The 26,378-nt window shown below is 39.2% G+C and overlaps 1 protein-coding gene across 1 annotated transcript in view; it reads left to right on the top strand.

Moving 5' to 3' along the window:
- Csmd1 (CUB and Sushi multiple domains 1) overlaps window positions 1-26,378 on the top strand; it is a 1,354,421-nt gene that overhangs the window by 721,029 nt on the left and 607,014 nt on the right. The gene's annotated exons all lie outside the window — the stretch shown is intronic.

The raw sequence follows: 26,378 nt of genomic DNA, 5'->3' as shown, positions 1-26,378 counted from the left end.
CAGACCATTAATGCCTTAGGTGAATGAGGTAGTTGGCAACACAGGACTATACTCCGAGCACAGGCGGCTGGCTTCATAGGTTTGCCAGTGTTTATTCAAGGTTCACTGTGTGGAACAAAGGCATGGATCTTTAGTCAGCCAGAGTGCCATGGGTGGAGTCCTATGATCTAGCAGCATTGTATTTAATATGTTTTATTTCTGCAGTTTGGGGATTGCATGATTAGGCACAGAATTTAAATGTACTACCTCTAGAGTTCCAAGAACAGTCATTGCAAGCCATGTATCTCTGTGGAACACAGATTGAGAAAAGAAGATAGCCTGGTTTGTATTGATCAATAACTTGGTAGGGCTAGAATCATCACCGAGAGGCAAGCCTCGGGGCATGTCTGTGGGACACTGTCTACAGTCAGCCTCTGGGCATGCCTGTGAGAGATGACCTTGATTAGGTTAACTGACATAGGGAAATCCACCATATTCGTGGGTGGTGCCATTCTAGGTGCTGGCATAGACTGACTAGTAAAGGAGGGGGAGTGAGCAGGGGCAGCCATTCTGCTTTCTGGCTGTGGATGTAATGTGACCAGCTACCTCAAGCTCTAGCTGTCCAATCCCCCCAGCCTTAATGGACCATACCTTCAAGTTGTGACAGGAGGAGTACCTGTTACCTTCTACTAGGCCAGTTGTCTCCATGATGCACCATCTAAAGATAGCTGGGAGGGACACACAGTGTGAAATCACAAATATACTTCTTAGTTTAGGTAGAGACCTGGGATTCTGCTTGGTCACAAGTCCCAAGACAGGATGTTAGTGAGGCTTCATGGTTCACCACTTAGAATGGTGATTCTGTTGTCACTACAGACTCCAGGTGAGCAGGACTCAGAGGCCAGCAAATTGCCAAGGAGTGCTCTACAGTTTGAAAAGCATCCCAACAGAATCTACTGACTCTGGTATACATATTCTGACTTTCGGTGCCTTAGGGATTAAAACAGAAGGCAGAAGCCTGGGTCTCTGTTTCCAAGTTAACTGTATGTGCAATGAGAAAAATCTATTGTATATGTTTTTTAATGAGCAAGATCCCTCAGATGGTGAGCATATTAACTCATTCTAAATGTGGGTCATGAGTGGGTCATAAAGATTGAGATATACCTAGCAGTCCTAGTTGAGAGCCTGGAAACTTTAGGAAAGGTGTCCATAGAGATACCACAGGTGTAATCATGAGAAGGACGAGGAGGGTTCATAAAGTGGGGTCTCTCTGATGATGCAGGGGCTGTACTTGGCTAGCACTTACAGGAGAGCATCATGGAGAGTGTAGTTAGAAAAGTGAGCACAGAGATAGACACAATTCTTGAGAGTAGATAGAAAAATGGATTTGTTTGGAAGAGTAAAAAATAGAAAGTGATGTGATTTCAATAACACTCCAGCTGGGTAATAGCTGGGAACAAATGTCCAAAAATAGAGAGAGCTGGAGAGGCTGCCCATGCCTCCACATAGACCTGGAACTGATTCTGACCATACACTAGAGAGAAATGTCTCTCAGCAGGAGGCTCCTGCCCTCATCATGGTGAGACAGTAGAACTACAGGAGATTTCAAAGGTCCCTTCCCTTCTTCCCACTGCTGCTTTACAGGCTCCATACTCTTGGCCTTAGAGCATAAGGACTTGCACTTATGGACTTTGACATTTAAGGGACAGGCAGAGCCATTTGCTTGGCATGGGTTCCTTGGTGCATTCATGTTTTCAGACTTGAAGACAGAAGTAGAAGATGTTGTCACACTGGAGTAGAAGACACTGGGACACATTATGGACTGGGACACTGATCTCTGCAGATGCTCATCAAGGTGATGGACTACGTCTCTAGGGAAGATGAAGCTGTCCAAACGCGCAAATGTTTAGAAGATTGAAAGTGAATTAATGAGTTTAAAATCAGAGAGGAAGGGCTGATCTGAAAGATGATAGAATATGAAAGGCTTTAAATGTCTAAATTTGTCAACTCCCTAGTGATAGAATTGAATTTTCAATTATTTTAATTAAAAATATTTTCTTCATAGCACTACTGAATTAAGAGGCCATGAGAAGTACAAGAGAAAGTGTAAAAATCACTTTATTAGGGGCTTTAGAGAGGTTTTACTGTATTAATAGATGGATTATAGGTAGATAGATAAATATATAGATAGATATGATAGATATAATGATAGAGTGATAAATAATAGATAGATGATAGATACATATGTGTGAGTGTGTGTGTATGTGTGTGTATGTGTGTGTATGTGTGTGTTTGATTGCAAAGCAATTTTAATTAACTTGAATAGATGCATATAATTTCACTCTATCAGTGAAGCTGCTGTATTGTAGATGCCATCATCTGGGGTGTTTGACCTTTGGTATCATCTTGAGAGCCTTTACTTTCCAAGTACATTTCAATTCTTCCAAGTGATAATTGTTTTCAAGTGCATATTGACTATGGGATCAACATTTCAAAGTCACAGTGTGGGCTGCCTGACTGATTGTATGTAATAATTATTCTCTCTAAATAGCATCAACTTATGTCATGGGGCAAAGCCTTCTTGGCTTGCAAGTGTTGTCACCTCTGCTAACAATTGTAGAGTATCTATGAGGAGATTACCCATGAACTAACTAGGATGACAGTTATAGGCTGCAACTCTCAGACCTGACTTTTTTTTTTTTAACATATCTGTTCATTAGAGACATTTCTGCTTCAGTAGGTGACTGTCTGGCCAGGTTTACATGCCTTGGGATGCTGGTATTGTCAGGTCATATCTATGCATTGCCTTCTTGCTATTAAATCGTAGCCTCTCTTCCTTGGTAGTTATTTCTGATGGTCATGAATCTTGAAATGGAAAAGAACTGAGTGTCTTCTGTCCACTCTGATATGCAAATATCTGAGGGTAAGACCAAACTCAACTGGCTAAAATCCTCACAATTCTTATCCCTTCTTGTTTAACAGTCTAGTCCTAGGATGTGTGCTTAATCTGTCAGCAAACCCAGTAACTTCATGCATGGATCTTTGTACCTGTTCTGTCCAACTTCTTGCACCAGTTAGCAGCACCTGTCTCTGTGTTTTGAAAGTTGGGGCATAGAGTAAAAGCAATACAGAATTTTAATAGAAGCTGTAATTCTCCTATTTTAAAAAAGAGAGAGAGAGAAAAGAAAGCTGGGGCCACCAGCTAGATGTCACTCCTTCCTTTAACTTTCTCTCATCTGGTTTTAGTTAAATGGGTGTGAACTTCGCTCTATGAAGGAGCCTGGTAAGCAACCCTGCTCAAGAGGTAAGAGAGGGCTGTGATCTGGATATGAGGTTGGAATATGGGCTGTGATCTGGATATGAGCTTGGAACATGACAAATGGGCTGAGATGACTTAATTTATGGTCTAACTTGACAGTAGTCAGGTGTGTAGCACATTCCATATACAATGCCAGGGTGTCAGCTCTGAGTAGGTGATTGCATTGTTGTTTATCATGATCACTCTGACACAGAGTGAATGCCGAATGGGCAAGAGCACACATGCCTTACTAGGCAGCCTTGCCCCACAGCCCTCATTGAGTCTTCAGAGGGTTTCCTTAGAGGCAGGTGAAATTATTCAGCTCCCATAGCTACATGCACTTTATTTAGCAAGTGGCAAGAATGTGTCTGTAATGGAGAGCAATCGAGTTCTTGCATAAAACAGGAATGGCAGTATTTAATTCACTCTTCCCTTCCTACTTAAATTGTATTTATTCCTTAAAAAAAAAGGCAGTACACATGGGCAAGATTGAGTCACATTACTTACTCCTGCTTAGTTGGATTGGCAGTCTTAATGATATACAAGTCTGTAGGCAGTTCAAAGAACACAATTCTGAACATGGGAATTCCACATTCAAGGCAGATTTAATGTTTCTCCTCCAAGACCTCGATTCTGGATGATAGCTGCACTCTTCACATTCTGGGTCACGCAGTGATAGGATGAAGGCCTCTCTCTGAGGTACAAATCACTAGCAAAAAACACTACTCATGTCCTGGTGGCCCCAGCAGCTAACACCATTACCTTTAAGACAAGCTCTTAGCTTGTCTGTGGAGAGACAGGAATAGTGAGCCTATATAACATTACCCCACAGCCCTAAAATGCAGTTAAAAAGAAGCTTACGTCTTGGATCAACTTCAAGAAGGCAATTCATCCTTACAGTCCCATCTGGGCCTTTGAGAGCAAGTGAGCATCAGAAGTGAGGTAGAGAAGAAAGCTGATATCAACTTTGTAGTCTCTGAGTTCTCTTTCAGTAGCCTCTTCCAGAGCCAGTCAATTCCTCTGATGTGGAGTCAAGAGCTGTCCTGGGCTCAGCCTTACAGAAGATACCAGGATCTCAGGGTGCATTCATTGATACCTCACCTGCTTGAGCTGGTTGCTGATATTTCTTAGGACATGGAAGCACTGACTCGTTAGTCCTGTTCTAATGCCAGGTGCCATCATCTGTTAAGCAATTACATGTGCTCTCTATCCCTAGTGCTTGTACATCACAGCATGGATCCATCTTCTTAGGAACGTATCCATAGCCAGCTCTTAGGATATTCTAAACAACATTTAGAACAATGATCTAGAAGAGTCAAAAGATCCACTCTTGTGGTTCTGGTATGCAGGCTATTTGGTGATTTAAAGCAACTACCACTTTGTAGTATCTTCCCTATGTGCATACTTTAGCATGTCTAAGGCCCTGGGAAATGCTAGATCCTCATTTTTTTTCTATGATGTTTTTCATTTCCTGGGGGGAGGGGCTCTATGTTTTCTTTCTAGGTACAGTCTAGAAACCTTGTTAGCTCCAGTCCACAGTAAAGTTTTCCAGATAGCATGCTACAAGGAATAGGCTGCTTTATTTTTTCTGGGAATTAAAAATAATTAACAATAAACTTTAATTGTTGTAATAACTACATGTTTAATTAATATACCTGGAAACACATACTTTCTCTATGTTTGTATTAGTGCTCCTTAATTACTATAAAGCACGCCCCCATGATAAGCTAGCATTCTACTTGATTAATCACTATTTTATTTTTTTTTCCACAGGAGCACTTGTAAATCATTTAGAAAAACAAATAATTAAAATTCATGGATTGCCCCACAAAATGTGAGAAACCGGTTTTCTGCCTAATTGATTTTAAAAGTAAAATAACATCATGGGGCTGTTTCCTACAGATTTGAGATTCAAATGTCTTAAAGCCTTGTTCAGTTTTCTAAACATGAGTGTAATTCATTTTAAAACCTACAAGCCTTTTGTGATTTTCCTTTTCATTTTCCTCAACATAGAAACATAGAAATGTTGAATCTTCTCTCTCTCTCTCTCTCTCTCTCTCTCTCTCTCTCTCTCTCTGTCTGTCTCCCTCCCTCCCCCCTCCCCCTCCATGCTTCCTTCCTCCCTCCCTTCCTTCCTCCCTCCCTTCCTTCCTTTCTTTCTTCCTTCCTTTCTTCTTCCTCTCCCTTTCTCCACCCTGCCCCTGTCCTTCTTTCTTTCTGGATTTGGTAGCCATCTAATTAGAGGTTCAGAATTTAGTGCTAGCTACCTGCCATGAACTCTCTTGTCAAAAGAAAACAGGCTTTCCTATTTATCCGCAAACTGAACTCAGAGAATGAAGCAGTTAGTCAACAGCATGTTCTTAGTACATGGCTGTGAATTAAAGTTTTATTGGGACTCCCATGCCCCATAGATTTGTGGGGTAAAGATTTGTTTTCTCCAACAACTACATGTTGAAATGCTTGCTTCCAATGTTGATTGAACGGACATTTGGGGCAATTAACTCCTGAGTTTAGGGTGTCATGATAGGAGTTACTACCTATTAGAAAGAGGAATCAGTGAGCTCTTTCTTTTTCTCCTGGTCTCCTGGGAAGGTGGACAAGCCACATCTGTAAGGCAGGAAAATGCTGCCTAAAACACACACTGCTCATCCTTGACCTGGGATTCAAGAAGTTTCCAGAAGAAACTGGTACAGCAGCTTGGATGGTCTAAGATGACAATTCACAAAGCAATTGTGTGCTGTTTTCCCTAAAGCAATTCTGAACTTCCTTCCACTGTGTTTTTGTTTTCCACTCTGTTTGGTGGTCCTGTGTTTGCATTTGGAACTTAAAGGAATACCTCAGTTTTCAAGTACTGTCACTTGCATGTTTCCTTAATAATTATTAAACTTAGTGAGGAAATAGTTAACTTTAAAAAGTCTTTTGAGATTTTCAAATATACCAACACAAAAGCTCAGCAAAATTCGTAAATATAAATTAAATAAAGAATGGTGGGGCATTCTAATTACCCAAATCCATTCCCAGCTGGGATAATATAAATGAAACTATTTTTGGTGATTAAGATGTAATGATATAAGCAGTGCCACTTAAGGAAGGAGCTGCCACTATAAGGATATAAGCTCCACTGTAAGGAAGGAGCTTGGGAACATTTAGCATCACCTGTCTGGTGGCTGCATCCTGTACCTTCCCTCAGGTTCTTACTTTCTTAAATTTTGTTATCTTTATTGGGCATGGCAGATGCCTGGCACACTTGTGGAGTCAGAAGCTAGTCCTCTCAGACTTGGTGACAAGTGCCCCTTTCTGATGAACATTTTAGCCGGTGCCTTGCTCCTATCTTTATGAGCGTAGTTTGTCTTCCATCTGGAAACTCAATGCTAGGTCCTCTTGCTCACATGACTGAGGTCTGCCAAGTATTTGTTTATAAACCTTCTCATTTTGATGCTGGCACATCCATTCCAGATGCTCTAGAGACACAGTGGTTTCAACATGTCCCATGAGACGCATGCTTTCAGGTTCAGACAGTTCCAAACCCAGTGGTCATCATCCTTAGCAGTTATTCACTCCACACATGGACCTTCCCTTTGGTCCTGCTGTTTTCATGGTTAAAACAGAGCCCTCTTCAAGTGTGTGTTTCCCAAAAAGATTCATTACTACTACTAAAAAAAAAAAGTATTCGCCATCCCGTACTAGATTCCTTTCCAGCTATCCTGTTCTGTTTCTCCAGGTTCCTACTTACCCTTCATATACTCTGCTCCTATTTTATTCTGCCCAGGAAAGACTTGGCCTTTGATGATTACCAAACAACCCTTACATGATTCCAGAACCACCAATGAGATCTGCTGATCTAGCTGAATGTTTTTCAGTCTGATCTCTTTCTTCTCCAAGCCTTTTGCTCTGTTCCTTACATCCAGTGTGTCAGTCTTGCCTGCTGAGTCTCCATGAACTTATTACACTTCCATATGGACCACCCTTCAGGCTTACACAAGTGAAAACATCCTGTTCTCCAGTCTGGTGAATCCCGGAGTATGTCAGGGACAACCTCCAGCCGTGGCATTGGTGTCACACACTGTGCACTGGCCAACAAACCATATTAGTGGGAAGGGTAAGCCCTCACATCAGTGAGCGACCCAGATTCAAAGTAATATTGTGAGAAAATGATAAAAGAATGATAATATGACATCAACCTTACCTTCTGCACATGTCACTATGCAACACACACACAGACAAAACATACATACATGCATCATACAAACATATGTGTACCCAAACATGTACGTGTATATATACCATGAACATATATGAATGCCATACATATACATATACAAACCACATGTACTTGAAAATACATGTACACACAACACATTCATACAAATTTATCCAGAAAAGGAAAAATTAAAATGTTGCTGCTGAATCTTTATCTAGGTACAGAAAACAAAATGATAAAGACACAAATTTGTTGAAGGGAGCAGCTTTGATACAACCTCCGGGCTGAGGAAGTGACCACACAGATTCTGAGTTTGTTACTCCCATCGTACATGTGACTCCCAGAAATGAGGAATTGTCACAAATGTTTTCAGAAGTGATGCTCAGTTACTACCCTTGTACCACAAGTTAAGCAACCACAAACCTTTGCCTTGGTTCTCCAACACACTGTGAAGTCCCAAATGGCCAAGTCTCTGCCCTTGACTTCTTAGGATGATCAGCAGTGCCAGCCTTAGAAGAAACATTAACTCTTTGCCTCTTCTTTCTGCTCTGCTTTAGTTTACTTCCTCTGTCAAATATTTACCTCAAGAAAAACATCGTAGTATTTCGGGAAATGTTACCTAACGTTACCTGGTTACCTAAACACCTTGGCATGCTCTGCAGCCTTCAACATAGCTGACAAGCAAAGGAAGCTGCTGGAGACATTGGTCTGCACTAAAACACCAGGTTCAAGCTGATAGAATTGCCTTTTTTTTTTAAGAATACCACTTTGGGATTAAACAGTCTTCATGAGAAAAATCACCTCCTTGATCCTCCCTGGATTGTGTCTATTCTATTGACAGCCCAAGTGGTTGGGAGCAGGTGAGGGGCCTGATGGGAACCTAGCTCAGGCCAGAGAGTGTGGGAAGATGATGAGAAGTGCGTTAGAGCATGAGCGTTTGATAATAGTAGTATGTGGATGTTCATTGCCATTCCACCCAATATCACCACAAAAATTGACTTAATGGAACGGCTCCTGATACTGGCTTCAGGATGTAATTTAGAATCATTAAAGCTGTGAAATCGTACTTTCCTCGTGACTCAGCAGAGTTTGTAATGTCCTTAAGAGGAGATAATGGAGGGCCAGGCAGCCTCTTGATTGTTTGCAGTTTTTCCAACATTTATTCTAATGGATAACTGTTATCTCAGCACAGTCATTTGTGGAATGCAAACTAAGAGCTTTGCCTGATCTGAAGTGTTTTCTGAGTGGGAAAAGAGCAGAGCATTCCAAGTTGATGAGTCCTGGGGTGCTTATAGGAGGTGCTACTACTGTCTCTGAACTCGGGGTGTTCCATTAGTGCACATCATTTTTATTCAAATGGAAAAGTTTACACCCTTGCAGCCCTCATATTTACTATCAAATGCTTATGCAAATGGAGTTAGATTGATATGGAAAAGTATGTTCCTCACCAGGGAAAGGCAGTGTGCACATAGCCAAACCATGCTGCCTTGGGAAAGGACTTCAGAAATTCACAGTTCTATGCTTTTTCGATGAAGGTTTCTTCATTTTGAAACATGGCAAAAGTTTAGAAAATATGCATTTTCAAAATATTGAGGACTGTTGTAAGGAGTTACATTCTCTTCTCTCTATGTAATATATCTCAATGTTTCTCTACTCACCGTTTCTGCACATTGTTATTTCACACGGGGCAATCCTAAAAAAAACAAAAAACAAAAACAAAAACAAAACCCAAAAAACAAAAACAAAAAAAAACCTTAGTTCGGGCTAGCCTACAAGCAACACAAACAGTCCAACTTTCTGCATAGATGAAATAATCACATGGTACCTGATTTACCACACTTTAGATGTCATAAGTGAAGCCTCCATATTAACCCCATCACTTACCATTAATATTTTATCAAAATACCATGTTATTCATTTGCCTAATTGATGTTAGATTTTTTACCATCATTCCTATGATAAATGATCACCTCATTCAGGTAATCTTATATCAAGTGTTAACTGATGTTAATGAATAATAAACAGCATTATTTTAACACATAGATTATGAGACAAGAAAAGGGAGCTGCTTAAATGCTCTGCTTCTTCACTCACTAGGATATCCAGGGACCCTCTTCCACCTAAGGTTATTATAACCACCATCTATGCTTAAGTAATAAGAACACATAGAAATCAATAGAAAAAACAAACAATTAAAACCTATGGTAAGACACCGCTCTTGATCCTCCTCATGTGAGAATATATAAATACATCTTGTGCTGACTCCTCAAATACCAAACAAATGGCAGCAGCTTTGTATTTCTCTGAAAGCTAGATTTACAAAGTTGGTTAAGAAGACCTTTTAATGTAAAACTACATTTAAGAGAGAACAGGAACAATAATTAGGAAAATGCACCTCATGCAGATGTCCTGACATTCCTGACTCAACTGTGTCTAGGAGAAACGCTTTCAGTGAGAAGTACAAGCCAAGCTTCATTGGCTTCCAAGGGCTTGTGTTTTCACGTACGTGTTTTTGACCAGAGACTTCTGCCCGAACCTTTCCTACAAATGCATGTTTTGTCAACTGTGTACTCAAGGAGACATGGTAAACTAGCCAGGCAGTGGGAAGCAGTGTAGAGAGTATTGCATAAGACACCCTGAAACTCACTGAAAGCACAACAGCAAGGTATGCTTTGGATAGAATCTGTGGGCAACTCTGAACAGCAGGTAGCAATTTCAGTCCAGAACAAACAAAAGAGGATAGAAGATGAGAAATGAAACCAGGCCCTGTAGTGTGTCAAGGATGCAAGATCTTTGTCAATAAATGCAGAGAGAGTATACTCTCCAGCCATGACTCTGCAGATGGTGGTATAGGAGCTGACTGGAGGTCCACAGCTGGCTGACAGTACCTTGTAAAAGAAAGCTGTCCATCAGCAACTCCATTTATTACTTAGTTTCCAGTCCTGACCTTCTTGGAGATTGTGTATGTTTCCTAACTACAGATAGTAGATAATAAAAAATAGATAATCATAAAGTAGGTTATCAAACACAGGAAAACACAGAGCAAAGAAAAGAGGTCTTTGAGAAAGTACCAGAGTGAGAGAGAGCCTCTAGTTTGATGATGTCCATAGGGTAGACTGAGAGCTTTAGTCATGCCTTCACCAACTTTCCTGATTTTTGCTATTTATTTACCTGTTGCCTCCAGCTGACTTTCAAACTCCTTCTTTGGGCAATGCTTTAGGCCAGTAGTTCTTAATGCTCAGTGTCCCCCATGGAACTTTGCTTTGTATGAGTCACTGTAGGGTACACTGTGTGGATTCAAGCTTTATATAGGTTTGGTCACTTTTGACTGAAAGGCTTCCCCATCTGTATATTCCCCTGCAAAATGGAATCAGGAGAAAAATAAAATTCTCATTTTTCTGTATAAGACTCAGAGACTGGAGAGATCACTCAGCAGTTAAAAGAACTTGCTGCTCTTCCAAAGGACCAGAGTTTGGTTCCCAGAATCCTTAAGTGACTCCCAAACATCTGTACCTCCAGCTCCAGGCTAATACCCTCTGGTGGCTTCTGGTAGTACCTGCACACACGTGCACGTGCTCATGGACTCCATAAATAAAAATAAAATAGAAACCTAAAAGACTCACACAATTACCCTGGTACTGATCGCCCAGACTACTGACAGATGGGAAGACTAGGGGACCATTTAATGAATACTCATTTTCTTTAGTTCTCTTAGGAATGAGGGCAGGCAGTAACTTTGGAAAGCTGGTAGATATTATCCTCCTGGCTGAGTTGCCTGCTTCATGGTTTCATCTTCAAATCTTGGTCTGATTGGAGATGTGGAGAATTCAAAGGCAGGTAATGGGTGAGTTGGTAGAAATGCATAGCAGCTCTGACTCCAGCTCTACTTCTTGTTGGAGACCTCGGAGCTATTATCTGCATAAAGGAAGCAATAGGATCTGGAGTCTAAGCAAACTTTCTCTATATTCCTGCATTCTTGTGCCATTTCATTTATTACAGGGCCTCCTGCCCTTGCTGTGTTTCACAGGAGACTTCAAGAATAATTCCATTTTAGCCCTTTGCTCCAATCTGACAGGATTTTCCTGCCCTGCACTTCCACAGGCCATTGGGGAGTGCATTTCTGTCCTGGTGCTGCTACATGTTCACATAGGGGGCAGAAAAGTGAGAACTTCAATCACCTGAATGGGGAGAACTAGTTATTTGACTGGCTCCTCTGCTTCTAGCAACATGGAAAAGTAATACAGAGAACCAGGATGCCCTGCTATCACTAGTGACTTCTAGACATAGCAGGGTCCTACCCTTAGATGAAGAGCTACAGGTAAGCAATGGCTGCAGAGAGAGTGAGAATGACAAAGGCTAGTCCTCTGAGCAACATGAGCTAGCCCTACAGCTAAGGCAGTGTGCAGGTTAGACCTCCAGAGACAAGCCCTCTACTAAGTTTTCCAATTGTAAGTGTCACTCCTAAACACAGATACATATGAGCAAGTAAATTGACTTGGAAATTCTGTGTGTGTGTGTGTGTGTGTGTGTGTGTGTGTGTGTGTGTGTGTTATAATAATTATAAATGAGGAGAGCAGGGATTAGGCAATGAGCAGTAGAGACACAGAATAAGAAGGGGGAGAGAACACAAAAAATGATGTAAAGTAAATACAATACTTGTGTAAAAAATTCTAAAAAAGAAAAAAGGAAAGAAAATTAAATGTCATCAGTTGAACGAGAATATCTCTTCCATATTGTCTTTGCATATTTGGGAAGCAGCAGTAGCCTGAATTTAAAAGTGAAAGTGGTCAAGAACCCATGGGAGGCTACAGGCCAAGGGCAGTATTTGAAACTATTTCTTGTTGCCTTGGTGATAAAGGTACGGATACAAATGCTATTCGAAAGGGTTCTGAAAAATCTACAGGATGCTCTTTACTCTCTAGTTACATGTGACACTTGTAGGGCTATCTACAAAGGACTGATTTGAATCTGGAAATATATGTGTGTGTGTGTGTGTGTGTGTGTGTGTGTTAAATATTATACCAGAGTTTTTTTTTTCTCTCACATTATTTCTTAAATATGAAATGCTTTAGGGAACATAAAAAATAGAGTCTGGCAGGATAGTGTCCTGGCTGCAGTAACAGTAACTATCTGATACTTTTAACAAGGAAGATGTTCAAAAGGCATTTTTCTTCCACGTTCTTCCTTGGGACATTTTTTTTTTGTGCTCCCTACTATTTCTAGCAATCAAGAGTTGTGGGTAAACACCTTAAAGACAGGCTTGACAAAGGCACGTGAGAGCAGGCATTTACCAAGTTCTTGAGAAGTTTTCAATTCTGTGGGAAAGACAGGCACAGAGCATCTCTCACATGAGAAAGGAGTCAGAGCTGCAGCCTGTATGCTGAGAGTTTCAAGCCAAGGAAGCCATGGAGCCATGTCTGAAGGAAAGGAGCTCAAAAAGCCACAGGCGATTTCATGAGAGCACCTGCAGAGTGTCTTCCCTGCACTAATTTTATTGAAAGAGCAATTCATCAGTAAGGACTTTTTGAAAAGCTCCGAAGAGGTATGTCCTTCTGGCTCATAAAATTTATTTTCTGGAATTGATCCCTGGAAACAAATATGCTGATTTGAAGAATAAGCACACAAAATGGTGTAATGTGCAGTTTATCAAACTATTAGCAATGAGATCAAATGGCTGTGTGAGGGTACCTGTTGCTTAAGTGGGAATATTCACGCAGTGTGCTACTTTCCGTGCTTCAAGGTTTAGAGGGATTTATGAGGAAAGAGAACATTCTCTCCGTGAGAAGAAGTAGATTTATATGATGCAGAAATCGATGCTCAATTTTTATATCTAACTACACCTAACCCTGTAGAAGAGCATTTCTAACACTGGACATATTTTATAAATAACCACAATGGAGAAGAAAGCATAGTCACAAGGGTGACTATAACTAAGGGATGGAATGGTTTTACTTGTCAATCAGCCATTTGTGCTTCATCTTCTGAGAACTCTCTGCTTAGATCTGTACCCCATTTTTAATTTGGGTTGTTTGCTTTCCTGATATTCAGTTCTTGGTAGTAACCCTATACCAGATGTATAATTGGTAAAGATCTTGGCCTATGCTGTAGACTATGGCATTGGTTTAATGTTGCTGTCCTTTGCTGTCCAGAAGCTTTTGTGCATCATAAGGACTTGTTTCTTAACTGTTGGTAGGTTTTAGTACTGTGCCATCAGTGACCTGTTCAGATAGTCTTTTCTCATGCCAGGATATCCCACTCTATTCCCCACTTTCTATTTTTACAGATTCAGTCCCTGGTCTTTTGTTGAAGTTTTGGGTACTTTGGGGGATGAGTTTTGTGTAAGTTGATAGATATGGATCTATTTTCTTTCTTTAACACAGTTTTCCAGTTTGACCAGCACCATTTGTTAGATACTCTCTTATTACCCAGTATCTATCTTTAGCATTTGGTGTCTGTAGATTAATAGAAATCTGTTCAGGACATCGATTCTATTTCATTATTATGTTGTCTGTTTGAATGTCAATTCCATGATTTTTTGTTTGTTTTTGTTCTTATGTTTTTGTTTTTATTTTAATTACTAGAGCTATGTAACTTCCCTTGAAATCTGGAATGGTGGTACCTCCAGTGGTTCTTTTATTATTTTGGGGGGTGGTGGTGGCCATGGAGAAAGGGTGTTTATTTGGCTTACACTTCCATATTGCTGTTTATCATTGAAGGAAGTCAGAACTCAAGAAGGGCAGGATCCTGGAGGCAGAAGCTGATGCAGAAGCCACAGAAGGGTACTTCACTAGCTTACTCTTGTTCAGTCTGCTTTATTTATTTATTTTAGTTTTTTTTTTATTAAACTAAAAAATGTGTTAAAAATATACAACTCAGTATTGACATTTTTAAGTCACCAAAATAATTTATAATAGTTAAATACTTCTTAAATATACATGATATCTTCTGAAGCTAAAATTAATATGCACTCAAGCAGTTCTTAAAATCTATTTGGAACATTAAACATGATAAAAACAGAAAAAAATCTCTTATGAAGTCCTTGGAGCAAATATGGAGATAAAATATAGAGCAGAGACCGAAGGAAAGGCTATCCAGAGACTTTCCCAACTGGGGATTCAACCCATATAGAGTCACCAAACTCCAGCACTATTGTGGATGCCAAGAAATGCTTTCTGAAAGGAGCCTGATATGGCTGTCTCCTCAGAGGCCCTGTCAGAGCCTGACAAATGCAGAGGCGAATTCTCCCAGTCAACCATTGGTATTTGTGTTCTCTTAACATCTGCCCAGAATCTTCTAGCTTTCATAGTCTCTGGTGAGAAGTCTGGTATAGTTCTGATAGGTCTGCCTTTATATGTTACTTAACCTTTTCCCTTTACTGCTTTTAATATTCTTTCTTTGTTTATGCATTTGCATTTTGACTAGCATATGAAGAGGGGATTTTCTTTTCTGGTCCAATCTATGTAGAGTTCTATAAGCCTCTTGTATGTTTATGGCTCTCTCTCTTTTGGTTAGGGAAGTTTTCTTCTATAATTTTGTTCAATATATTCACTGGCCCTTTAAGTTGGGAATCTTCTCTCTCTTCTATACCTATTATCCTTAGGTTTGGTCTTCTTATTGTGTCCTAGATTTCCTGAATGTTTTGGGTAAGGATCTTTTTGCAGTTTGCATTTTCTTTGACTACGGTCTCAATGCTTTCTATGGCATCTTCTACACCTGAGAGTCTCTCTTCTTTGGCTTGTATTCTGTTGGTGATGCTTGCATCTATGACTCCTATCTCTTTCCTAGGTTTTCTATCTCCAAGGTTGTTTCCCTTTGTGATTTGTTTATTGTTTCTATTTCCATTTTTATATCCTGGATGGCTTTGTTCGATTCCTTTACCCGTTTCCTTGTGTTTTCCTATAATACTTTAAGGGATTTTTGTGTTTCCTCTTTAAGGGGTCTACAGATTTATCTGTGTTCTCCTGTATTTATTTAAGGTAGTTATTTATGTCCTTCTTTAAATCCTCTATTGTCATCATTAGATGTGCCTTTAAACCAGAGTCTTGCTTTTCTGATGTATTAGGGTATCCAGGGCTTGCTGTGGTGGGAGAACTGAGTTCTGTTGATGCCAAGTAGCCTTGGTTTCTGGTGCTCATGTTCTTCCCTTTGCCTCTCACCATCTTGTTATCTCTGGTGTTAGTTGGTCTTGCTGTCTTTGACTGTAGCCTATGCCTTCTGCAAGCCTGTGTGTCAGACTCTTGGGAGCCCAATCCTCTCTGGGAGGAGTTTGGGAGAACTTGCCATGGAGAGCTATGGCATAGGGTCAGCTCTGTGGCACAAATGGAAACCACAAGGATCCTGTCCCGAGCTGTTCCATGGTTCCTGTGTCTTTATGGTTCTGGAAAGGTCCCACTTGGGCCAGGAATTTGAGCAGACATGTTGGTCTTGCATGTGCTCACAGGTATGTTGGCACTGAATATTGTTTGATAACTTTGTATCCTGCTTACTTTCTGTAAGAGTTTATTATTTGTAGGAGTTTTCTGTTTATCAAGAAATTAATCCATGTATTTTGCATTTCATAGTTTGGTGGACTACAGAGCTTTCAAATGTATGTCTTCATGATTCTCTAAATTTGCTCAGTGTGTATTGTAATCCCTCCCTTTTCGTCTCTAATTTTATTACTTTGGATCCTTATTCTCTCCTTAGGTTAAATTGACAAAAAGTTTCTTAGTATTGTTAATTTTTAAATAGCTAACTTTTCATTTCCTTGATTCCATGTAATTTCTTGTTCTTCTTGTATTTCAAGTAGCTTGATTTAAGCCCTGAGTTTGATTATTTCTTCTAGTCTACTCTTCATAGATATTACTTCTTCTTGTATTTTTTTAGACCTTTCAAGCATATCATTAAGGTATCACCGTGCTTTTTATGTCTACATAAAAGAATAACTTTTGTGTAGATATACTGTGCCATGAACTTGCCCTTCTGAAACTGCCGTCATGGTATATCATATATTTGAGTATGGTATGCTTTCACCAGCTATCACTGTATAAGGGTTAATATCTAATATTAACTGTAGCTGTTCATGTTTTATGAACTTGGGTGACCTTGTGTTTGGTTTATAATTGCTTAGAACTGCAATATCTTCCTGGTGGATTTTTCCTTTAATGAATACAGAGTCCTTTCCTATATCTTTTGATTATATTTGGTTTGAAGTCTATTTTTTCCAATATTAAAATGGCTACACCTGCTTGCTTCTTGATTTCATTTGCTTGTAATATCTTTACTCAATCATTTACCCTGAGGTGATAGTTGTCCTTGGTGGAGGTTTCTTGATTGCAGCAAAATAAGGATCCTATTTTCTAATCAAATATGTTAGTCTGTGTCATATTATTGGGGGAATAAAGACCATTAAGATTGATAGACATTAATAAACAATGTTTATTAATTCATTGTATTTTTTATTATGGTAGTTTATAATCTCCCTTTTAAATTAATTGTTATGGCATTATTTATTCCTTGCCTCCTCTTCTCTTCAGACTTAAGCTAACCTTCTAGTCCCTTCTGTACAGAAATTAATTGATGTAAAGAAATTATTAAAATTTATTTTAATCATAAATATTTTTCTTCTCCCTTGATTGTGATTGATAGTTTTGCTGGGTATAGTGGTCTGGGCTAGCATTTGTTGTCTCTTAAAGTTTGTAGGATACCTAATTAGGCACTTTTGGCTTTCAGAGTCTCCATTTAGAATTAAGGTGTTATTCTAATGCATCTGCTTTTATATATAATCTGGTCATTTTCCTTGTAGCTTTTAATTTTATCTCTACATTCTGTTTCAATTATTATGTGTCATGGAGCTTCTTTTGTTGTCCTGTCTATTTGATGTTTATAAGGTCTCTTATACCTTTAGAGGCCTCTGTTTCTTTAGATTTATGAAATTTTCTTCTTTGATTTTATTAGGAATATTTTCTGTGCCTTTCACCTGGTTTTACTCCCTTTCCCCTCTGCTTATTATTTGTGGGTTTGGTCTTTTCATAATGTCTCAAGATTCTTTGATTTTTTTTTAAAGATTCTTTTTTTTTTTTTTTGAGTGACCTACCAAATTCTTCTGTCTTTAAGGCTTGAAATTGTCTTTTCCATGTCTCTAAATATGTTTTTTGAGACTAACCTCTCACCTGTTTATTTGATTTCCTTGTCTTTTTTTAATTTTAAGTTTTATATTTTGTGGTTTTTTTTAGTGATCCTGTTTCCTGAATTCTATTGTATATCTCATTGGGCTTTCTTTATTTAACTCCATTGTTTGTGTTTTCATAATCTTCATTGAGAACTTTGGAGGATGAACATATTGAACATATTCATAACTGCTATTTTAAAGTCCTTATATTGTTCTACCATTAAATTCGTTTTCTTGGGGGGAGGCTATTACAGTAGAATTACTGGTTTCTGAATTGTACTAGTTGTTCTTAATTATATTATTTCACTGAAGTTTAGGCAGCTGTAGTTAGGACATTTGAGGTATTTCTTGGTATTAATATATGGTTTCCCAGTTGTTGAGTGGGTGTTTGGTTCTTCAGTTGCTATTTCTCAAATCTGACAGGTTGTACACCAGAGGAATGGTGCTTGGTTTTCAATCTTTGGATCCCTCTGGATTGTTGGATCCCTCTGGGTTTTATGGTTCAGTCTCTGACTACTCCCAGATCTCTGAAGTTCTCTTTAGTGGGGATTGGAGTCTGGCTCTATAATGGGTTACAGAGGCAGAAGTAAGGTGCCCTAGGTCCTGCCACAGAAAGCAAGGAATCCAAAGGGAATAGAGATGAGATGGAAAGATTACCTAATGTGTGCAGCAGCTGTTAGTCTACTGGGACCCTAGGAAGAACAGAATGGATAAAGGAAATGAGAACATTGCTAGCCTACTTCAGTCCCAGTCAAGCAAAACTATGGAATTCTTGGTAGACAGCAGTTTTGTGTGTCAATGGGGAGTCACAAAGGAGTAGAGGTGGGAAAATAGGAATATCTAAGAAGGGGAGTGAGGAAGAACTAGCAGACAGATAGTACACACCATGGGGCCAAATCTCAGGGCATGGAGGGATCCTCTGCTTTTATTTAAGAAAAAAATATAGAATTTAGTGGGTTGTTTTTCCAATTTGATGCACTATCTTTTAACAATTCTCAAACTTATCTTGCAAGTTTGTTGTAACTAAAAATAGCTATTGCTGGAAGTTTGTCTTGCTACTGTATTCTTTGAAAGATACTTAATGATGATCAAGATGGGTAGAATATTTGCTGTCAAGGGGCATTTCATCCAGCTGGTGTCTTTCTGAATATTAAAAATTCATGGAAAATAGAGAGAGAAAATGCAGGTGGTCATTGATTTTAATCAATATAGCTGTCATTATTAATAATGATAAGATGCATAATTAATTAATTCTATCAAACATGGCTTTTCTAGACTGGTTTCACAACAAAATGTACCTGCCTGAATATAAATAACTAACTTCCTGTTGATTGGATGAGACATGGACTATCCCCTTCTAGTCAGATGAGGCATAGACTAGCCCTCCTTGTTAAGTGAGGCACAGAATAGCCTTCCTAATCAAGTATAGACAATTTAGTTTTTCTTGTGCTAGCCCTACTACTAAGGCAAAAGATATACTGGCTAGGCCTTCTTGTCAGAATAGGTACAGTCTTGTTTGGCCTGGTCAAAGACAGTCTGGGCTAAGCCTTCTGCTGAGAAAGGACCAGGCTGCTCATCTTGCTCAAATTAGGCCCATACTAGACCCTATGTTTAGAAGAGGTATAGGTTATCTTTATGTTTATCTATGCTGTAGGCTACCCTTCCTAACCAGCCTCTGTATGTATGCTCCATGTGAAGCTGCTGGTCCTTCCTGCTCTCATTGATCCCATCAGTTCCTGCCAGATTTTTGACAAGCAGTGGACACATTGTGGGATGATCTTCAGAAAGGCTGTTTGCTAGGATGTACATTTTTAAAATTCTGCTGGAGTTTTTGTTATATTAGCAGTCAGGGGGATTATAATGTTGTGGACTAAGCTTAGAATAAGCTTTGCTTCTAAGAGTTATACCAGTAACTGCTGTGCTGTGCTGACTCTGCTTATTCACTAATACCAAAATTACAACTATCTGCCAGAATGACAGGAAGGGGGCAGTGACAGCCCTTGACATTTCTAGGAAAAGTAAACCGCATCTAACCCTTGGCCTCACTGCATGTCAATCCCTGAAGCTTCCTCCTGCCTGCGGGTGTCCTGAGCTTCTTGGACTTTCATAAACTGTGTCTAACCCTTGCTTTCTTTCACTTCATGTGAATCTCTGGAGCTGCCTGCTGCCTGCATGTATTCTGAGCTTCTTAGACTTCCGTTTCCATTCCCTCTGACTGTTTAAAGTTCATACTTAATTCCCACAAGTGGGAACTTGGAGGAAGTTCCAATTGGAATTGCATAACTTAAATTAACTGACCACAGATAAGCCTTGAAGAGTATTTTTCCACAGCAGGCTGGTGCCACTGGGCCGCAGGCCATCCCTGAAGTTGCTCATGGGATGTGAGCCACCTGAAGCCAAGTTCAAATGTCTATTCGACCCTGTGCACTAAGGATATCACACAATACTTAGAGACATATTGACATGTGTGAAATTACAGCGTATGAGGACTGTGGAGCAGCACTCCCCCAGTAATATAAAGAGAGAAATAAGGACAGCCTTGGAAACTGTCATATTTGGATGTGATATATAGACAAACTGAAGGAGATGGAGACACTAGTAGAAATGGGTGATAGATAGATATGCAGATGATAGATTTATAGATAGATTCTATAGGTATGTAGATGACAGAGATATAGATTGTAGGCATATAGATAGATGACAGAAATATAGAGAGATAATTGATAGTCAGATGATAGATGTAGAGATAGATTGTAAATTCATTGATATTATTTATAGTGATAGATAATAGGAAAACACTGAATGATAGACAGTTTTGTAGATAGATAAGAGATAGGTGTTAGGAAACTAGGTAGATAGGTGCTAGATGATAGGCAGAAGGTTAACATACACATAGATGATAGATGAAATATGATAGGTAAATAGACTGATGGATGGTAGGTAGAGATGGCAGATAAACAGATAATGGAAATACATCAACTACTTATAATTATACACATACACACACACACACACACACACACATATATATATTCATGTGTGTGCATAAACAAAGTGTATATATAGAATCTGAATCTTTATCACTATGTATGCACAATCTCTACACATACAGGTAATACAGCTATAAATGGAGATATTTAAACAGAAAAGATATACACATACAGATGGAAAAGGTGCTAATTAATTGCTTATTAAGGTGTGGGTTGGAAAAGGGAGGTCTGAAAGGTACCAGTAGAGCAATACCAATAACAATGTAACTTATGTTTGCAATATAACAATATGAGGTGAGCAACCTAAGACCTAGGTGAGTTGAGTGCCTGAGGCCATTAAATGTGATTATTCCAGATCACTGGACTCCAGTGTGTGTGTGTGTGTGTGTGTGTGTGTGTGTGTGTGTGTGTGTTACCATGCCATGCTTAAGGACCTTCATAGATGTAGGATAAAAGCAATTGTCCTTAGGAGAGTGCTTGCTGTTCTATGGCCTCTGCCTGATACCTGTGTGTACCATGGGTGACACAGGAAAGCTACTGCTCTCTGGACCAGCTGGGAAACAGTAATCAACAGCTGAAGACATATATCTAGCATCCCAAGGCCCTCCTGTAACTAAAGAAGGTTTGACTGTAACTGCAATGGCCAGGTGTAGTGTTATGGCACAATGGGGAGCTGCAGATACTCAGACTGCAATGCTAGATAGCAAAGGCCTTCCCACCTTAGAACCTAAATGATGCTAGATATGACATCCTGCCTACCGTAAAACTTCCCCTGGCACAAGAGAGAATTGCTACTAGCTGATAGGTAAATATTTTAGTCTTTGACTTAAGAAATATTTGTGAAAAATAAAGGACTCACTTCACATTCTTGATGTGATGAAAGAGAGTACTTCATTCATCCAAAGAGTAAAGATAAAACATGTCCCTAGAAAGTGCACTCTTATTAGCACTGTCTAATGAACAGGTAGCAGTGAATTTGAAATCCAGGGACATTCTGGATTTTAAAAAATTAGTCTTGGAGTACTAGTGTATATATATATATATATATATATATATATATATATATATATATATATATATATATATATACACATATACATATATACATATATATGTATATATATATATATATATATATATATACATATACAATCAGACATCTTATTTGACATTAGTACAAGGAAAAAGTTCCTTTCATTACCCTTCCTCCTTATGTATAAGCTTGACATGATTATATAAATCTTAAGTTCATAGAAATTTACTTCACTTACAATATGAATGACATATTAAAAGCATGGCATTTTCCAAGATCAATGTGTGACCATATTATTCTATTCAACTCTGGTAAAACAGGTACATGAGCCCCCAACAACATGAATTATTTCCCATTGCATACCTATGAGAACACAGCAGAAAACCACTATCATTCATAGGCTGCTCTCCTCAAATCTATAAGCAGCTTCTTTGAACTAATAGGCCTATTAAACTATTTAGTCTCCATAGACAGAACAGATCATTTAAAGTGTGTCCTAGTATCTCTAATAGGTTCTGGCTTCTTAATCATCATGAAAAGGTTTTAACTGCAGAGGGATTCCCCCACATAATCGCTATAATGATTTTCTAAAACTGCAAGAAATCTGCCTTCTAGTCAGAAGTGCCCAAATGGAGCAAAACTGAAACCCATTTGGCTTCCCAAATGCATTTCAGGAAATGATATCAATAGGCCGACTCTACATTTTTCAAGTTACATAAGCAAAACCTGAGTCACCAACCTGGGTCCATAGAACTCAGTTCAACATGTTCAGCCCCTTCCATCATGCAAAAGTGAGGCCAAGCTGAGGGGTGGCTGAATGAAAAATAAGTAATACTTGCCTTATAAATAGAATCCCAGACTTTATGGCAAAACTATTTGGAGAAAGTGGAACAAATTGACTTGCTCTATTTTGACTCAAAGCAGGCCATCTTAAATTGGGCAGTCCCGAGAGCCCTACGTTTATTTTTACTTTTAGCAGAAGCAGACCCTTGTTGAGGACACTGAATGAACATGAATTTTTCCATTGCTTTCAGCGGCTTCATGTGACATTCTTGAATGAAGCAAGGAGCAATCAATGATCTCAGTTACATTGAAGGGACACTTAGCCTATTGGTTCCTTATCTTGGTGATATGATCAAATACATGACAAGAACCAATTCTAGAGAGGAGGGAGTTTATGTAGGCGCACCGTTTGAGAGCATGCTTCATTATGATGCAGAAGACGTGACTGCAGGAAGATGAGGTAGCTAATCACAGTGCTCCTGAAATCAGGAAGCAGAGAGGGACGGATGCTGGTGTTCAACCCTTTTCATTTAGTCTGGGACCCAAGGCCCCAGGATGGTGCTGCTCAAAAGTTTGGATGTGTCTTCCTACTCTCTCTTCTGCTCTAGACTGTGGGCGTGACTCCTCACATCCTCGCATCCTCACATCCTCACATCCTCACATAAACTGCCTCAAGCCCCTTCCTTCATTACCTGGTAGGAATGGAATGTAACCTGGAAGTGTGAACTAAAAACAAACAAGCACCTTTCTTTTCTAACTTTCTTTTGGTAAGTTACTTTATTACATCACCAAACACGAAGCTGAAATATAAGTCCCCTTTTGTTTTGTCACATGCTGAGGTACAGCTAACACTGAAAGCTTCACATGAAGAAATCCATGACACAGCTGTCAGCCCATCATTAGAGAGACTGAGGCAGGAGGATGACAAATTTCATTTCAGCCTGGTCTACATAATGAGTCCCTGTTTCCTAGGAAGAAAATATTCACATATTTGACATATAGATCATCAAGTGGTTTTCTTTCCAGTTAAACCAATCAATAAAGCATACATGGGCAACTGTATTCAGGTCTACCCCACCTGTACATACACATAGACACAGGCACACACCCACTAGGATATAATCTAATTTTCAAAGCTTACTAGTTGTAAGGATACTAAGGAATACTATATACCCTTGTCAGAAATGTTTTGTCTTTGCAAATACAACATGGTCAAGAACGTATTGGTTGAAGAGTGATGTAAATTCTACTCAGCGCAATGCTACTTTGTTGTAGGAATTAGAATCTTTAAAATACCGGGCTTTAAAGCAGAGACAAAGCAGACATCTATTTCCATTATACCAAGCCCAACAAGTAAATAAAGGTGAGCTGAACTGGTTCTGACCTTTTAATCATCAGTTCACATTTCCTTTGGGCATCCTTGGTGTTACCTGGAGGTTATGTGGTTGATGGAGCAAAGGAAGAGGACATAGAGTCAGTTTGGGAATCGGTCTTGTTAAACTGTCTGAACTTCAGGAATCCACATAGCAGTGGGAAATTTAAATAAGTGACATAAACACAATTGGGCGATTCACGGTGGAACTTCTAACTCTAAGTCCATCCTGTAGATTTCTAAAGCTTGCCTTTGAAGCTGAGCACCTGGCAGAGTGGGCTTGACCTCAGCTGTCCCCAGTACTGTTTTCCCCCCAGGTAGTAGATAAATGAGGAGACATTTCTTATACACAAACAGTGTTTTTTTTGTGCTTGGAGACAAAGTTCTCAGTTTGATCACAAAGGTAGAATACTACAGGGGACTCTTGGAGCAATATAACTAAACTGCACAGATAACTTTACCAATAAACATCATTACATATAAAGATTTGGCATCCAGGATACAAAACAATTACACAGTGCACAGCCACAGTTTATCCCAGCACCAGGAAAAACACATTAGATGCTAGTCCACCTGATTTCCACTTGGACTGACTCTATACCATAGAGTCAGTCAACCACAGATCAAAAATATTTTTAATTGGGTCTTCATTGAATATTTAAAAACATTTTCCTCATTATTAGACCCTAAACAATACAGCAAGACAATTGTCACCTTATCTTTATGTTATAAGCCTTCCAGACACTCAGCAGTTATACACTCATATACATATTAGGACCTTGAGCCTGTGAATTCTGAGCCTTGTTGGATAGGTATCCAGTGTGTCCAATGAGGAAACACTATAGATGGTAAACTTGCTTACAAATCATGACCTAATTCTGGTACTTTCTAGGGCTTTGCGAGCATATAGTGGTAGTTCTGGATGTTCAAAATGGTATGCCAAGGACCAGCCTCAGGTTGGAAAGATGTTCTGAGTTGAGGTGTTTGAAAAGAGAAAAACAAACTAGTAGAAGTCAAATTATGTGTTATTAGCCAATGGCCTATGTTCTGCTTGGGACAGCTTTCCAGATTGTTCTCTCTGTGTGTTCTGCTTGAGACAGTTTTATTTTGCTATTCTAAAAATTCCTTTGATAGCTCAGTGCTTGCAGACCAAAAGCCCAGTCTTTTATTTACATATCAATTCAGTCATTACCTCAGGTTCCCTTTTGATTATCCCATGAATCAGCATCACATGACCTCAGCCCCTTGATTCTTTGGAGACAGTAAGCACATTTAAAAAATATTTCAGAGATCTACCTAACTTTGTTAAGCACAGACAATAAACTAGCTGGGTGGGACCCTGATATGAAATTACCATTCCTACAATGCCTCTGTCTCAGGCTGATCAGGAATCTGCCTGCCTTTATAAACACAAATAAAAAACTTAGCTGGATAGGATCTTCCCCTGCAATCACCACTCCCTAAATCTCTTAAACTCCTACCTTAGTATCTTTCTGACAAGCTGGCCTTATAGTGCAGCTCCCTCCATTCTTTAAGATCTGTGACATTCCTTATACAATTCATATTACAGCCTTATATTTTGAATAGTTGAGAAACTGGATATTTTTTTTTAACTCATGTGTCCATAGTTCTTTCCCACAGCCTTAAGGACTGTCCTGAAGGCCTCAGCATTTACTATTTTGCTAAGAAGTTAAAAATTCTATCTCCCAAACTTGTGCTGTCTGTGATTATTATAGAGTCATTTTCTTTGGCAGAGAGGACATTCCTTGAAGGAGAAACATGAAAATATGAAATTATTATATAAATAAGCCTTATGCCAACAGCAAACACAAATACTTGTGGAGGCCAATGCTCTGCTGACTCTGTTCCAGGGGTAAGAACCATGTCATACCATCTTTTGCATGGCCAAGCCAGATTCTCAGTGGTAGAACTGAAGTTCTGGGGTATAGTGATGCTGTGTCCCAAGCCTTGCTGAGTATATCTCCAGTCTTTCTGATTCTTAGTGTCTTTAAGACATGAGTGTTGTTTCCCCCTTGCAATTCAAACCATATTCCAACAGTAACAATAGAAGATGCCACTATCGAGGTGGCTGAGCTAACCATTAGATAGCAGAGAGGCATTTTAAACAGTTCTGAGAGACTGATCACATCTACTTTTAAAAATGCTACTTTAGTAAATTCTCACTTTATTTTATTATTCCAATATCTTTGATAATCATCAATCTCATAGAAATCTTCCTTACTATTGTGGGAAAGGGTGACTTCTACAGGTAGACTGTGGGAAAGTAGTCTACTTTCAGTTATGATAAGCAGCAAGTTACCTCAGCTGTATACTTCAAGCCCTCTTTTTCTGTTTATGATTCATTATGATCAAGGTCCTGAGAGAAGGAATTGGGGGATCATATCACATCTTCTTCATCCATCATTGGTGAAGACAGGAAATGTCAAATACTTTCAAATACTTTCATTGCTTCATTTCAGAATAGAGTGATTTTGTTTTGCCCAAAGCATTCTTAGACGTGAAGGCCAGTAACAACCAACCTCTACTTGAAGCATCTCAGGAGACTGTCAGT

The sequence above is a fragment of the Apodemus sylvaticus genome, chromosome 18 (genome assembly GCF_947179515.1).
Source record: "Apodemus sylvaticus chromosome 18, mApoSyl1.1, whole genome shotgun sequence".
In the NCBI taxonomy this organism is placed as follows: domain Eukaryota; kingdom Metazoa; phylum Chordata; class Mammalia; order Rodentia; family Muridae; genus Apodemus; species Apodemus sylvaticus.
The sequence above is the reverse complement of the archived record's forward strand: the minus strand, read 5'-3'. Positions and strand labels throughout refer to the sequence as shown.